Below are 10123 nucleotides of genomic sequence, written 5' to 3' on the forward strand. Positions count from 1 at the left end.
CTCCATGACGTGCAACGCTTTCTCTCATGTAAATTTAAGCCAATTTGCTCATGTTATCTTTCTCTCTGATGGGTAAGAAGTGCGCTGATTTCATTAGCCGGTCCACTATTACCCAAATAGTGTCATGATCTCTTGGCGTTCTTGGCAACTTCGTTATAAAATCCATTGAAATTTGTTCCCATTTCCACTTGGGAATCTCAGGTTGTTGCAGAAGTCCTGAAGGCTTCTGGTATTCAGCTTTCACCTTAGCGCACGTTAAACACTTGCTCACATAAACAGCAACGTCGCCTTTCATCCTAGGCCACCAATAATAATCTTTAAGATCTTGGTACATCTTATCCGCTCCTGGATGGATAGAGTACCGCGATTTGTGAGCTTTATAAAAAATAACCCTTCTCAAACCACCAAACAAAGGAACCCAAATCCTTTTCTTAAAACATAACGTTCCTTCCTCGTTTGGCACTAATTGCTTCTCCATCCCACGGAGATATTCCTCTTCAATGTTTCTTTCTTTAAGTGCTTCTTTCTGCGCGGCACGAATGCGCAGAGAAAGATCTGTCTGAATAATCATCTCCAAAGCCCTAACCCTTATGGGCTTGATCTTTTCTTTTCGACTTAGGGCATCGGCGACCACATTCGCCTTCCCTGGTTGGTACTTGATCTCGCAGTCGTAATCGTTCAACAACTCGACCCAACGTCTTTATCTCATATTCAGCTCTTTCTGGTCGAATATGTGCTGCAGACTCTTATGATCTGTGAAGATTGTACATTTTGGTACCATATAGATAATGTCTCCAGATCTTCAATGCAAATACCACTGCGCCTAGCTCCAAATCATGCGTGGTATAGTTCTTTTCATGTACCTTCAGTTGGCGCGATGCGTAAGCTATAACTTTCTGGCGCCGCATCAACACGCAACCCAATCCTTGACGCGAGGCGTCACAATATACCACAAAATCATCTGTACCCTCTGGTAGAGCTAAGATTGGCGCATTGCAGAGCTTGGCTTTTAACAGCTGAAATGCTTCTTCCTGTTTGATTCCCCAATCAAACTTCTTATCTTTCTGCTTGAGGAGTGTCAGTGGTTGAGCGATCTTCGAAAAATCCTCAATGAATCTTCGATAGTAGCCAGCCAAACCCAAGAACTGTCGAATCTCGGTTGGCATCTTTGGGGTTTCCCAATTCTTTATCGCCTCAATCTTGGTGGGGTCCACATGAATCCCATCTCCATTCACCACATGTCCAAGGAATTGGACTTCACGTAACCAAAACTCGCACTTCGAGAATTTGGCATACAACTGTTCCTTTTTCAGCAACTCCAGAATGGCTCTTAAATGCAGTTCGTGTTCAGCCTTCGACCTTGAATAAATCAATATATCGTCGATAAACACAATCACGAACTTGTCGAGATATGGCTTGCAGACTCGGTTCATTAAATCCGTAAAAACTGCAGGTGCGTTTGTCAACCCAAACGGCATAACTAGGAACTCGTAATGTCCATAGCGAGTCCTAAAGGCTGTCTTCGGGATACTTTCCTCTTGTATCCTTAGTTGATGGTAACCTGATCGCAAATCGATCTTCGAGTAAAAGCTTGAACCTTGCAGCTGGTCAAATAGATCATCAATCCTTGGTAGAGGATACCTATTCTTGATCGTCAACTTGTTCCACTCCCGGTAGTCAATGCACATACGAAAACTACCGTCCTTCTTCTTGACAAACAGGATCGGAGCTCCCCAAGGTGAGAAGTTTGGTCTGATAAATCCTTTGTCTAACAACTCTTGGAGTTGTGTCGACAATTCCTGCATCTCAGATGGGGCAAGTCGATATGGTGCCTTAGCCACAGGCGCGGTGCCTGGAACTAAGTCAATACGGAACTCCATTTGCCTTTGGGGTGGCAATCCTGGCAAGTCCTCTGGAAAGACTTTCGGATATTCCTTCACGACAGGGATGTCTTCGATTTTCGGTTCAGCAGCTTTCTTATCCATGATGTGTGCCAGGAAGGCATCACATCCCTTTTGTAAACACTTTCGGGCCTTCAGGCAGCTGATGATCCTCAAAGGTGTATCGCGCTTTTCTCCATGAACCACAATCATTTCCCCATCTTCTGTTGGGATGCGAACGACCTTTTCGTGACAAACAATCTCTGCCTTGTTGCTCGACAACCAATCCATTCCTACCACCACGTCGAAGCTTCCCAACTTGACCGGTAGTAGATCCAAAGTAAACTCACGCTCTCCCAACTCGATTACACAACCTCTGACCACTTCATTGGCTTCAACCAGCTTTCCATTAGCCAGTTCAATTGAGTACGGGATATCTAATTTACTAGCGGTTAACCCAAGCATATTCTTAAATTCTAACGACACGAAGCTATAATCGGCACCAATATCAAATAAAACGGATGCAAAGCGTTGGTTTATAGGGAACGTACCAGTAACAACATTGGGATCCTGGCGCGCTTCCCTCGCTTCGATGTTAAAAACTCTTCCCCGGGCTTGATTCAATTCCGGGCAGTTCCTCTTAATATGCCCAATGTCACCACAGTTAAAACAGCCAAGTTTCTGCCCGTTTCCACCTCCATTCCCAGCTTGATTGTTGTTTTGATTTCGGTTCACATTACCTGCTTGATTCGCGTTGTTGCCTTGATTTCCACTGCCTCCATTATTTCCTTGTGCACGATTTCCATTTCCACCACGATTATTGTTCCTATTTCCAAAACCTCCTTGGCCTCCCTGGCCAGCAATAGCCCAACAAGAATCCTTCGAGTGGCCAACCTTTCCACATGCTTCACATACTTTTGACCCACACCAGCCAGAATGGTGACGCTGGCAGGTGTTACACTTGGGGTGTGTACCCATATATCCCTTTCCTTTCCTTCCAGCACCGGTTGTAGCTTGGACCGGTGTGCTCGATTCTCCTTTCTTACCAACACCACTTGTTCCTTGTTTGAAGTTCGAGAACTTCCTTTCGTTCTCGCCGGATGACTCTACGTGAGTCTCTTTCTTTTTCTGCTCAACATTTGAAAACTTGTTTAAGCGGACGGCTTCCTCAGTAAGAGCCACGCTCAGATCGATGGCCTCTGTGATTGTCGCAGGCTTTGAAGTAGTGAACATACTCATGATCTGTGGAGCTATACCCCAAATAAAGCGCTCGATTCGCTTGAATTCCGGTGTAACCATATAAGGTACCACATGAGATAGGTCGTGGAATCTCTGAACATATTCCGCGATTTTGGGTCCTTCCATCTTGAGATGCCAGAACTCAGTCTCCAATTTTTGAATCTCAGCGCGTGAACAGTACTTTCTTCGCATGAGCTCTTTCAGCTCAGTCCATGTCATTGCGTATGCTGCGGCTTCACCAAGGGTTTGTACTTGTAAGTTCCACCAGGATAGGGCTCCATCCAAAAATAGCCCAGAAATGTAAGTCACTTGTTGGTCTGGAGCGCACTTGCTCATTCGGAGAACAGATTCCGTCTTCTCGGCCCATCTGACAAAAGCCACAGCACCTCCTGTGCCGTCAAAGTTTACAGGCTTGCAGTCGAGGAACTGCTTGTAAGTGCACCCTGCACATACGTTAGAATATACAAATGGCATTAGCAATCGTGCTAAAGATATCCAAATGTATCGTAGTATGTCTCAATGACTTAACATTACCATGAGGCGGGTTGTTATTGCCGTTGTTGTTCGAATTACTTCCGCTGGTTCCTCCTTGTGAGGCTGCATACTGCGCAATGGCGGCAGCGATGACCTGTTGAAGTTCTGCCTCGTTGGTAGGCATGCGTGTCTGGCGTCTTGGAGGCATCTTCTAAAAGATGTTTCATGTTGGTCCGGTCATGGTAAGTAAAGTGTACGTACATAGCAAAAATATCAACACATAACATCTCATGTTATAAATAAATCAAACACATAACATATCATGTTATAGAACATAAACAATCAATCAAACATCACATATGATGAGAATACTGTGATTGCATTGTCATAAATCGAGACCATAATGTAAGGTTTACAAGTACACAACTGTATCATCGTACAACATCCATGACTAAGGGCCACATCGCCCTAGTCCAAAATATCTAACCAGTGTCAACAACATCCAATATACAAAACAACAAAAGTCATAATCATCCAAAATGCAGTCTCCAAAAGCTGTATAGTCTGTGCAATCACCGTCCTCTCATCAAAAGCCTACCCGCGTCGTACAAAAAGGCCTAAGCTGATGGCGGTGGAGGAGGGGGAAAATGAGAAAAGAGCAAACGGCGCATATGAAGCCAATCCTCCTCCATAGCTCGATGAGAGCGCAACAAGTAAGCTATCTGCTGCTCAGGAGTCCAAAAACGAGCGGCGGAATCTGGAGATAACGGACGAGGAGGGTGTGATACTGCAGGTGGAGTCTGGCACTGGCACGGGAGTCGCTGAGCTCTCTCCAGCTCCTGCACGCGACGGGTCAGCGCCTCCTGCTGTATCTTGAAAGACCTGAGAATATCCTCTGTGGAATACCCCACGTGGTAAGGATGATAAGGATCAGATGGTGGCATAATGGGTGGCGAAGTCCAGAGGAACGGCTCACTAGATGGAGCGAAGGATGGTACAACAGATGGTGTAACAGGGGGAACAAATGTGGAATGAGAAACCTGAGGTACAAACTGATCTCCTTCTGACACGAAAGGTATGTGACCAAAAGGCTGACGGGATGAACCCTCCCCAGGACGTGGTGGAGGTATGTCCTGAAGAAATGTAACAGGTAGGTCGGTGCGGTGAACGTCTGTAGTATGTGCGGGTAGCAAGGGTACATCGATGGGAGCCGAAACAGGGGCTGAAACGGGTGTAACTGGAACCACGAAAGGTGGGAAATCATCATCATCGTCTATCCACCCATTGTGGATGTGAGCATATCGTGGGTCAACATGGGTCGCAAAAGGTGCATGATCGAACATCACTAGCATGGGATCAGGATGTGGTGCGACAACAGGATCAGCAGGAATGTCAACAACATAGGCATCAATAGCAACATGATCATCCACCAACTGTGGAACAACAACAACATGATCATCCACAGGTATGTCATCAATGAAAGGAGCAACAACAGGTGCATCGGCATGATCAGGGTCATGCTCTAATGCGGGGTCAGGAGCAACAACTGGCTCAAGGGCCACAGCAGGCTCCGGATCATCAAACTCCATGTCAAAGTCAGCTGGATCAACAAACAAGGGATCAACGGGGGCTACAGGATCCTCCATGGCTGATCTAAATGAATAAACTCAATGTTATGATCGGGATCAAATCCAGGTGGGAAAACAGGATCCGAATCGTCATCAACATCATGATCGAACTCAAAGCTAGGTGCAGGTGCAGCGGATGACGCCATATCAGGGTCTGTGTCATGCGAATGGTGCTGCACTCCCTGCGCGTGCGAAGGTGCAGATGCCACAGACTCAAAGGAGTCTGGGACTGGCGAATGAATGGGAGCCTCCTCCGCAGGAGCATCAGCAAGAAGTGGGATATCAGCAGCAACAATATGGGCCTCGCCCTCAGGGTCGGCCTCGAGTGGGTCCTCCTCAAACAAGTCGACGTCGTCATCAGCAACTACGTCGAGGGGCATATCAACAATAAGGTTAGCGGCAAGAGGCACAGGGGCAGGGATCACCGCCAGCGGCAAATCCCCAACAAGATGGCCATGAGCAGGCTCTGTTACGACATCCGGCCGCACAAAGGGCTGGAAGTCATCGTCGTCTGTGCTGGTAGTATCTGAAGTATACACCTCGTGCTCTGATGAAACTATGTCGTCTGATACTATAGGCATGGGGTCTGTAGTGTTCGACTCTCTGGTACCAGATGAAGGCATGTCGTCTGTAACACAAACACACATATGCACAAATAATCAATCACATAGTCAAATAAACATGTTAGTCACCAATAAGCAATCAAGTAATCCTACTAGTCCCACTAGACTACCTCCCAGCCTCTCCGACTGAATCTCCTAGTCTCTCTGACTAATTCCCTCAGTTTCCCCGACTGAATCTCCTAGTCTCCCCGACTAATTCCCTCAGTCTCCCCGACTGAATCTCCTAGTCTCCCCGACTAATTCCCTCAGTCTCCCCGACTGAATCTCCTAGTCTCCCCGACTAATTCCCTCAGTCTCCCCGACTGAATCCCTCAGTCTCCCCGACTGAATCCCTCAGTCTCCCCGACTGAATCATAAATTTTAAGAAAGGAAAAGTGCTCAACTTTGGTTTGTAAAAATGTTTTGTGACCTGGATCTGGACGTAAGGGGTATGCAATGTAAAAATGTTTTCGTGAGAGCCCTAGTGATCATAGTCTAGACTCGAGAAGGAATCCTAGTTCGCTATGATCAAAGCTCTGATACCAAGCTGTCACACCCTGGCTTTGCGGAAGCGTTGGTTAATTTGGTGTGACTTCTTAATACCATAGCTTAATCACAACAAAGCTATATGAAAGTAAAACCATGCAGATCATCCATTGATTCATGTTTTAAAATAAAAGTATCACAACATAGTTTTAAAATGTCGACACATGCAACGATAATACAACACAACTAAATAAAATCTTGTTCAAAAGACACAACCACAAACATGAAATAAACATAGTTTAAGAACTGTGACTCGTCCAGGTAAAAGCCACAACTCGTAAACTTGGATGACCCCATAACTCTTACGCAGCGTGAAAACGTAGCATACCGTGCCAGATCCTTAATTCCCTGAAATACATGTAAGTTGGAAAAATCAACAAAAATGTTGAGCGAGTTCATGTGTAGTGAGTATGTAAAACCTTTGTAAGTAAAAAAAAAATCCCTGGTATGTAGCAAATAAGGAAATAAAGAGATCACCAATGGTTTGCAAGGCCATTGATATGTGTGAAGTGCAGTAGGAAGACTCAAACCTAGCAGATTTTTGCGTCGGGCTCAAAGTCACCCCGAGGTCCGTTCTGTTGGGCTTGGGGCTGGGCTCGCTACACCCAGATAGATCTACTGCTACTGTCCCTCAGTCCTAAAATGAGGATTAATGGCCTTCAGTTCCCGCCTACCCACTCACATGATTTAAGTAGTAACCCTCCTTACGCTAACCATACCATGTAAAAAGTATTCGTAATCATAGTAACATGTATTTCACCCCCGGAGTATAAAAACTGAAAACAGTTAAGAGAAAAAGGGGACATGAACTCACTGAAGTGCGTCTCGAAACAGTAATCTCCCAGTCAACCCACTGCATGACGACCTACACGTACTAACTTCTATTAGACAGACGGCCGTGCCTTGGCTTAAGTTTTAACGTTTTTGGGAAATAGTTAGGTAACTATTTCGTATTTACACTTCGTAATTATGTATTAATTATATTCCTTCCCAAAGATGGGGACTTTAATACATGTGGGTTTGTATAATTCCAAGAATATATATTATTAAGTCTCACTTAATAAAATATATTTTATTTTATTTGTCTAAAATATTCTACTTCCAAAATATAAATATTTTTCCCGAAAATATTATATTTATTCCATACAATTTTCCAAAATAATACTTTTTCAAAATACACACTTACGAGTAATTTTTCCGAAAATACATAAGTTACATTTTTATGGTTCGTGTGGTAATAATAATACCGGTGTAACTTAAATATTATTGTGAAGGCGTTAGTATTATTTTGGAGTCGTTACTGTTCAGTGTATTTCAGTAATATTATTTTTACTCTAAAAATAATATTTATGTAGTTCACAAAATAATCATAAAATTTACAAAAGTGTTACTATGAAAAATATATATTTAACAAATTTTATTTACGAAAATCCACCTCCGACACTCGGTAATTTTGTAACAAAATCATGGTGAAATTTATTTGGAAAAGCAAGTTAAAAATATATTTATAGACACTTGTCATGAAAATATTCTAAGTGATATTTTCTGGAAAAATTTTGCCAGAGTTTCCTCTGTAACTGGAGGTGGCCACGCTTACAAGCGTATCATTTTCTTTTCAAAATTCAATCAACAATTTTCCCATCATCAACAAACAATATTCAAACATTAAACTAGTCAAAACAAGTATAAATCGCAAACACATGAACTTGTAAGTTGTGTAAAAATACGTAGTAATCTTCCAATATTTTAGTAGATCTTTCTATTTCTAAAAATAAAATCAGTTTCTTGGAAGTCTTATCTTTACAGAAAATGTAACTTTACAACTTCCTAGTAAAAAATTACGAAAATATTTCTTTGTTAAAACCTTTTGTCACACAAGTGTTTACACACTTGTTTGTTCACAAAAATGCTTTTGTTTCAAGAAAGATCCGTCTTTTAAACATGATTTGTATCTTACACTTGGTTCTTCGAAAATACCGCTTGTAGATCTTTAGATCTACTAATTTAGAACTCCATTTTACAAGAAAAACTATTTTTACACAAGTTCATGTTTATGTATGAAAGGGTTCGTCATCTTATAACTTTCCTACCTAACATAATGCTAGTTCATGTTCCATGAACATGATCTAGCGTGGTTAGATGACGATCCGTTCCACTACTATCATCCAACAACATAAAATAACCATAACTAAACAAGATTCATGAGTTTTACACCATTATTTACTCTTTAACCACCATGTTCATCTTTCTTACAAGACTTTTAGTTTTGTTTTCGCAAGTTCTTGATTTTTATCCGTTAAACTTCTTATTAACCACTTTAGACAAGATAAAGAGGGTGTTTAGAATCACTTACAACTAGCTCAAGGCTAGGGAAGAATCAAAGCGAAAACAAGGTGGTTAATAGCGATGTAGAGAGGTCCTTGTGATTCCGTAAGCACCGGGTCACCTCGTATGAACTCTAGCACCTTGATATGTATGTGGAATTGCAAGATCAAAATTGAAAAGTGATGGTGGGTGTGTGGTAGCTCTCGGCCGAGAATAGGAGGAGAGGGAAAGAAATATGCATTTTTTTGTTAAGTGTTAGAATGAATGTAATGGACCTTTGTTCTTATTTAAAGACCATTCCATCCTAATTAACCATGGGACATTGTGTTTAGTAGATATTAGACATCCATGAATAAAATATTCAAAAATAGGTGAGGTGTGTCCCCTATGGGACCGATTCGGTTATGGGGGGGGGGTAGTATGGTTTGATTCCAACTATGTGGTTAAGTACTAGTGAGTTTAGTTTAGAGATTTGAATTAGTTATTAGTGTGTTATGTGTTATAACGGGTGTTCTGGGACCCTAACTGGCTTAGAAAAGGAAAAACAATGTCATTGTCATTATTTTTATGTCCCGGGTAGAGTCCGGTTGTTTGGTTGGATACTGATCCGTTAAAGTGCTTAATAAGCAGTTAAAGTGTCTTTAATATTATTTTTAGTGACACAATGAATTCCCGACACTTTGGAAAGTGTCTAGTATTATTTTCCCATGTTTTTGCACTTTACTAGTCATATTAGATGCTAAATTTTTCATTATAGTGCAAAATTTTGTAATTAGAACATGTTTTAGGCACATCCGATCACTATAACTATCACCTAGTGACGTAGTTCTACAATCCTCACCTCCCTACACTTCCTACTAGTGTAGTAAACTATTCCCGGCTCATACTGGCCTTAGAGACAGTGTCTGTCTGGTGTTGGCTATGTCAGCACGTTTACTGGGTTATCCGTTCATTGTGCTACTGTGCTATTGTGCATCAAGTTTGTCACTATTGTTCTGTGTAAATAAATGGAGTGACAGTTAATAAAGTATGATGCAAGTACATGTATGTATCAGAAATCCCGTAGCAGCTTGTCCATAATTGTAAGCAAGCACAGTAATTAAGCATTAATTAAATATTAATTAATTCGTACGGATACCTGTTTTGGTGAGGGTTGTCACAGTCTAAATGCATCTCAATTTATACATTCCTTTAACAACCCAAGAATTGCACATTCAAGTCCATAGTGTGGAGCTATCAAAAAATTCAACATCCATCACCCATATAGATTCCACAAAGAAGTTCCTAGCCAACAACGGATTCTAAAAAACTAAAGTATGGAGAATGGATGAAGGATCCGATGCAAGTGCTATTAGACATGAACATCAAGCCTAACATGAACAACTGTCTTCAATCCTTTTTTCATGCCTAACTTGAAAACTGACTTCCT

This window comes from Helianthus annuus, chromosome 10 (genome assembly GCF_002127325.2).
Source record: "Helianthus annuus cultivar XRQ/B chromosome 10, HanXRQr2.0-SUNRISE, whole genome shotgun sequence".
NCBI classification, from domain to species: domain Eukaryota; kingdom Viridiplantae; phylum Streptophyta; class Magnoliopsida; order Asterales; family Asteraceae; genus Helianthus; species Helianthus annuus.